The following is a 7,931-nucleotide window of genomic DNA, read 5'->3' as shown; positions in this document are numbered from 1 at the left end:
TAATAATAATAATAATAATAATAATAATAATAATAATAATAATAATAATAATAATAATAAGATAAAACTAGAACGACGATAATAACGACGATAATAATAATCATTTTTAATAATAATACAAAAATTCGATGGACTATAACTTCAAATCCGTTCATCGAAATCATTCGATATCTAAATGAAAAGTTCTTAATTTTTCGCTAGCTTTCCAACGACATGCATATCTTATACCTTATCTCAGTCGCATATATAACTAATTCAGGATTCAACATAACCTAACTAAAGGCAATATCAAAAGTACAAACATGCATAATCCTATATACTCGAGCACTAGTCAGGGATACACTATTAGTATGTAAAAGTTAAATTATGAGTACTCACATATCAATATTGAGATTCAATATTGCAGGAAAGGTACGTAGACGCAACGGAGATGATAAACACTATATTGACCTCACGAGCATACCCATGAACCATACCCAATCACCTCCATAGCTATAACCCATAATTTCCTTAATCCAATCCCACTCGAAAAACAATTTCGAAATCACTCGGACAGCACTCTAACGTAATATTTTATGTATACTAATAATATCTTGAAATAATACGGAGCAAATATATATATGTAAATCGATTGAGAGAGTTTAGAGAAAAATATTTTCAAGTTTCTATGAAATAATGAAACCTATTGAATTCTATTTATAATAGATTTTTGAATTATTAAAGTGAATTATTAAAGTATGAATTATTAAAGTGAAATATTAAAGTATGAATTATTAAAGTGAATTATTAAAGTATGAATTATTAAAGTGAATTATTAAAGTATAAATTATTAAAGTGAATTATTAAAGTATGAATTATTAAAGTGAATTATTAAAGTTAAAGTAAAGTAAAAATAAAGTAAAGGTAAAGTTTAAGTATAGTAAAAGTATAAAACTATGTATGTATAATACGCGTATAAATATATATAATATTAATTTAAATCATTATATATATTTAATAAAATAAAATATAAATATCGTTATCTTTATCATACTGGTTAAGTAATGAGTTGTCAAAAGTGGTTCTAGATATTTATAAAAGTTATATACGTTTTAATAATAAAGTTCTTTTTAAACTGAAAACGTTTTTGTACGTTTGAAACTAAATCAAATAAATATAATAATTTTGTTTTCCAAAACCAAATATATTTTTAAGAATCATTTTGTTTAAAGGTTAAAATAATGGAAATCGTTATATCATAAAATGTTTTAGAAAAGTAGAATCATATATATTCATAATAGGTTTCAAGTTTTTAAATTACAGTTTGTTGGTGAAGCATGGGATAAAGTTCAAAGGTTAAATAAACGTATGAAATCATCTTAATGAAAAATGTCGAGTTACTTAACTTGTCGATATCCAACATCTAAGTTATTTACACTTCACGTTCTTACTTATAAATCACTTTACCATTTTCCGAATGTTGTCAAAAAGAATAGATTTCTTAAATCACAGTGGACCTCATAACATAGACCCGTAATCATATCATAATGTATCTGATAAATCAATCATTTGATATTATCTTCTAATTCCATCGATAAACATATTGAAACAAATACGTTCATGTAAAGTATTATAGGTTTAATACTTTATTAATATTTTCAAGTTATAATATATATATATACATATATATACATATTTATTTATATATAACGGTTCGTGAATCGTCAGAATTTGGTCGAGGTTATAATGAATGTATGAACACAATTTAAAATTCTTGAGATTTGACTTAACAAACTTTGCTTATCATGTCGGAATAATATAAAGATAAAGTTTAAATTTGGTTGGAAATTTACGGGTTGTCACATTATCATTTTATCATAATATCATTTTTAGTAAATATAAATATTGTTATTATTATTAGTAGAATAATAATTATTATTATTACAAAATAATACAACTTTTATGTACTATTGTTATTATCGATATTATCTTATCAAATAAATATACGATACAAAGATATTTTACTACGTGTAATATAATTACATTAATAAAACCTATCATATTATTTTTATGATATTAAATGAACTTTATAAATTTTATTATTTAAGATATATAAAAGTATATTTTTATTATATAAATTTTAATATGAAATTTTATTTATTAAGAAATGAATTATATTATTTACTCTAATAAATCTGTTAAAAATATTTAAATATATTAAACGACTATATTTAAGTTATATAATACTCATGTATAGATTTTAGAAGTCATTTAGGATTAAGTCGACTTTTGTTGACTTTTGAATATTAGTCTCGAGCATTAGGATTGTGGTACACTATGGCTTGACCTAAATTGATAAATAGATATTGACCAATATACAAATATATACACTTAATTTAGGTTCGTGAATCCAAGGCCAACCTTGCACTTGTTCATTGACGTCATATGTATTTTTACGAAATATAGTATGGTGAGTTTCATTTGCTCCCTTTTTAAATGCTTTTTCTATAACGACCTGTCCTAATCCATCAGGACGAATACATTACATTTGGTTACATCGCGAGGTACTTGACCTCTATATGATACATTTTACAAACATTGCATTTGTTTTTAAAAGACAAACTTTCATTTCATCGAAAGTTGACGGCATGCATACCATTTCATAATACATCCAACTATAATTGACTTAATAATAATCTTGATGAACTCAACGACTCGAATGCAACTTCTTTTGAAATATGTCATGAATGACTCCAAGTAATATCTCTAAAATGAGCAAATGCACAGCGAAAGATTTCTTTCATACCTGAGAATAAACATGCTTTAAAATGTCAACCAAAAGATTGGTGAGTTCATTAGTTTATCATAATCGATCATTTCCATAATTTTAATAGACCACAAGATTTTCATTTCAATTTTTTCATAAACATCATCTCATATCAGGCATTTCGCAAAAACTGCATAGAGATAAAAAATCATTCATATGGTGAACACCTGGTAATCGACATTAACAAAATACGTCTAGAATATCCCCATCATTCCGGGACTCTCATCAGACATGATAAAATCAAAATACTAAAGCATCCGTAACCCGGATGGGGTTTGTTAGGCCCAATAGATCTATCTTTAGGATTCGTGTCAATTAGGGTGTATGTTCCCTAATTCTTAGATTACCAAACTAAAAAGGGTGATATTCGATTCGATAATCCAACCATAGAATGTAGTTTTGATTACTTGTGTCTATTTCGTAAAACATTTATAAAAGTAACGCATGTATTCTCAGTCCCAAAAATATATATTGCAAAAGCATTTAAAAAGGGAGCAAATGAAACTCACGATATTGTATTTTGTAGTAAAAATACATATGATGATATTGAACAATGCAGGGTTGGCCTCGGATTCACGAACCTATATCATTCATTTATATATATTAAAACGTATACTGGAAATCACATAATTTCATTTATTAGTTACATAATATTTATATATCTTTGTAGTTATTTAGGATTTATTCTAAACTTCATTAAAAAAACATATTTCTTTATTTATGTAAATCATATCTTAACTTATATGTTATTCATATTTATTTTATATATATATCATTACAATAATTAATATCTATACTTTTCGTTATCTAGATATCTATATTTATTTATATACAAAAATGTTTAGTATTATATTTAAAAATTGATATTGTATAAGTATTTTTAAATGTTAGCCTGCTTGATATATAGTTATATGGGATATTATTTTAATTATAGTAAATGTAATAAGTATCTTTTATGAAACTAATATTTATTTGTTAAAAAATGATAGTTTTGATAATAATAAGTTACTAATAATAATAATAATAACTTTATTAATAATGATAATAATAATAATAATAATAATAATAATAATAATAATAATAATAATAATAATAATAATAATAATAATAATAATAATAATAATAATAATAATACTAATTATACTAATAATCCTAGTCTAAGGGTAAAGAATAATAATTAACTTCATAATAAGAATAATTAATAATAAAATAACAATAATAATAATATTAAATATAGTAACTACCTCAAAAGAATAAGTTCCCAAAAAAATAAGTTCCCTTGCCCGGGCTCGAACCCAATACCTGTCGGTTAAACATAAACACTCCAACCACTGCTCTACCTATTATTTTTCTGTTTTTAATTCACGAAAACAGATATATAACCCCTGTCTGTATGCACCATCATGTCCTCTCTATTACACCATCATCATCTTTACGTTCTTTTCAATCCACATAAATCTAATCTTGGCCCAACATATATAGCAGGTTCACGGCCCAATAATCTTTTTAAACAAACCCAACTAACAAATTAAAGTTCACGGCCCAAAAATCATGTTTTAAATTTGGACGATGGATTGAATTGTGAGATTCGTCCGGAATAAAAACAACACGTCATCATCTTCTTCATTCGTTCATGCAGCTTCAACAATACAACAAGTGGAACAAGCTAAACCGTAACAGTTGATGTGGTTGCAATTTTCGTGTGATTTAGTGGAGTTTGATTTGAACCGAAACAAGATGGAACAGAAACAATATAGCTGCAATTTTAAATGGTAGTTCACAACAATATTAAAGTTTCATCATCTTCTTCGGATCTTCATCTTCATCGTTCATCCTTACATCGTGACCTTCAACATCATCATACATGAGTTTCGGTTTGGGTTTGATAACCGAATAGGAGTAGTAGAAAAACAAAAGCAAATAACGACTAGAAGGTGACTTTTAAAAAAATAAATAAGTAAATAAAATAAAAGACAAAGGTGGTTTTGTGGTATGGTTTCGTGATAAGAAGATAGAAACGAGCCACATGTATTAGCTGCAGTGAAACAGCAAAATAGATGGCTGTATGTGGTGTTATGGGTTCGGTTTTAATTATGAAAAGAGTGTTTTGGATAGCAGCTTACAGTAAATGGTTCGATAGTTTTGGTTGTTTAACAGAAACATTATATTGCAGCAGTAGTATAAAACAGAAACAGTTAGCGTTTGATGATGGCAGTGATTTTAATGGTGTTCTTGGTGGTGACATGTTTGGCGGTGGTTCCTTTATCGACTGAAATAGAAAAATAGATTTAGTAGAGAGATAGTAAGAGGGAGATGATGAGAGAGAGAGGTGGAAGTGGTGAGAATGGTGGTGGTTGTGATGGTTGTCGACACATAGTAATAGCAAAAAGAAATATATCAAAACAGTACGAGTGGGTGTTGCTAGGTGTTTCACAACAGTAATTATTATCTGGGTTTGATGGTTTTCAGTTGGGGTTAAGATCAATTAAGAGTGTAAGGTTCATAGCATTAGCAGAAAACAAGCGGGTGAGTGGTTGTTGTGTTTGATGGTGATCATTAGCGGGTTATGGGTTGAACAAGAAACAATGAGGAATAGCAATGAACCATTGGCTCCGGTTTGTAGATGGTGTTGGTCTTGTGGGTTATCATTGAACCGAGTAGAATAGAAATAATAATCTAAGAGATGAGTAAGAGTTGATTTAAATTATCAACTAGAAAACAGTAAAAGGAATTGATGTTTTGTGATCAAGTTGATGATGATTAAGTGAATTGTCTATATGCAGTGCATATGTTTGTGTAATTCGTAAGCATATGTATATTATATCTTTATATAGATAAAGTGAAGACTTAATGACACAACACAGTACATCTTTTTAATCATTCACAAGTTAAGAAACGTGCACAGATGACAACAGTTTTCTACCGACAGTTTTTACGGACTGTGTATCGTGCGAAATCAGTGGCGGATAAAAGTGTTCAGAAAAATTCCATATTTTTAAATTAACCATATTTATTTATTTTGGTCATTATGGTATAAAATTCGATCATTAACTATTAAATAAAAATTACATTAATTATTCACTCCCAACCCCAAGTAAAATATAAAAAAAATTTAAAATTTAATAACTAGATCCTAAATATATTTTTAGTAAGCCTAAAGTTTATAGACCTCATTTTCGAATCACCGTTATTTTAAAATCATATAAGTTTGAATTTAACTTACTTAATATCAACCGGGACATCAAATCAGTATTACAATCATTTAATATTTATTTTTAATATACTTTATTTATATATATATATATATAGATATATTTTAAATAATAATTATTATAATATCTTATTTTTATTTATTTTACATAATTAAATTTTAATAGCAATAACATATAATATTTCAAATTATATTTTCAATTACCATTTATATATATATATATATATATATATATATATATATATATATACACACACACACACATATCCATTTACAATTATTAGTTCGTGAATCGTCAAAACTGGTCGAAGGTAATTGAATACATGAACATAGTTTCAAAATTTTCGAGACTCAACATTATAGAATTTGCTTTTCGTGTCGAAATCATATAAGATTAAAGTTTAAATTTGATCAGAAATTTCCGGGTCATCACATTTGCAATATATATTTTTTTGGGACTGAGAATACATGTGCTTTTATAAATATTTTACGAAATAGACACAAGTAATCGAAACTACATTATATGGTTGAATGGGTCGAAGCCGAATATGCCCCTTTGTAACGACCCTGGATTTTCCAACGTTTAATTATTAATATTTATTATTAATGCTTGCGTGTTAATGAATGTATTTTATTACATTTACTTGTTACCATACATGACTTTAAATGCCCGACACGTCTTTGTGACACACAAACTTTTCACGAATAATATTTCGGATATTATTTGCATCCATGATTAATTATTATTAATCATTTTTAATTAACTAGTGTTAATAGTTAATTACTTGGGCTTTGTTAGATTAACTTGTTAATTACTTGAACTTGGGCATTTATTAATGTTAATGGACTTAGAAGCCCACATTACTAATCTTAATGGACTAATTAGCCCATCTTTCATGTAAGTATTAGTTTAAGGCTTAACTAGTTTGTTTAGTGCATATGGAATCTAGTTACTTGTATCAATTACACCTTGTTCCCATTCAAACTCACTTTACTACCATTTTAAGCTAATTACATGCATGTAACTTGTGGACACTTCCCTTCCCCCTTTTCCTTGAAAAACCGTCGGCCACAATGGGATCAAGGGAGGATTCAAAATTTTTTTTTGTTAACTTATCTACTAGTATTCTCTCATTTTACTCTTTCACTTTTCACACACATCAAACTTACTTCTCTTTTTCTCTCATTTTCTCTCTACATTGTAAGTAACTTGAACAAATTTTTCTCTTCTTCCTTTGCTTTAAAAACCGAAACATACTCACATCTTCATCATCATTTACTTGTCTTTGATTATTGTTTACTTACTTGTAGTTGTTTGTTAAGAATCAAAACTTTCAAGTTTGTTCTTCATATTATTTTGTATTACAAGAACAAACAAGAACCTAAACTTCTTAGTTTATGGTTCTACATTTAATGTTTTGAAAGATTGAAAGTTTATGAGTTGTAAATCATTACTTGTGTTCATGTTTGTAAACTTAAAGTTTACTTTATTAAGGATCAAGCCTTGGCTTGAATCTTTCCAAGTATGAACAACCATAAACTTAGTACTTGTAGATATAATTTATTTCTTCATTTTGTACATGTATTGTAAGACCCGAATATTTATTGTACGGAAGTGTAATTATGCTACATAGAGTGCAGGAAGCATTGTGTAATTAAACGAAGGTCAGAATCTGCCCAGACATGGGTGCGCGCCGCGCACCATATGGTGTGCGCGCCGCGCACATACCCAGCGATAGAATTCTGCATTTTTCTATTTTATGTTTAATGAAGGGCTTTTTGGTCTTTTCACTTGAGGCCGGATCTCAGGCCTTATTAGCTGGTTTGGATCCACTTTTGAATCATTTTCACAACCATTCATCACTCTCAAGTATCTTAGAGAGAGAGGGAGAATTCTAGTGAGAGAATTGGGGT

Source organism: Rutidosis leptorrhynchoides, chromosome 8, assembly GCF_046630445.1.
Source record: "Rutidosis leptorrhynchoides isolate AG116_Rl617_1_P2 chromosome 8, CSIRO_AGI_Rlap_v1, whole genome shotgun sequence".
NCBI lineage: Eukaryota > Viridiplantae > Streptophyta > Magnoliopsida > Asterales > Asteraceae > Rutidosis > Rutidosis leptorrhynchoides.
Note: the sequence above shows the minus strand (reverse complement) of the source record.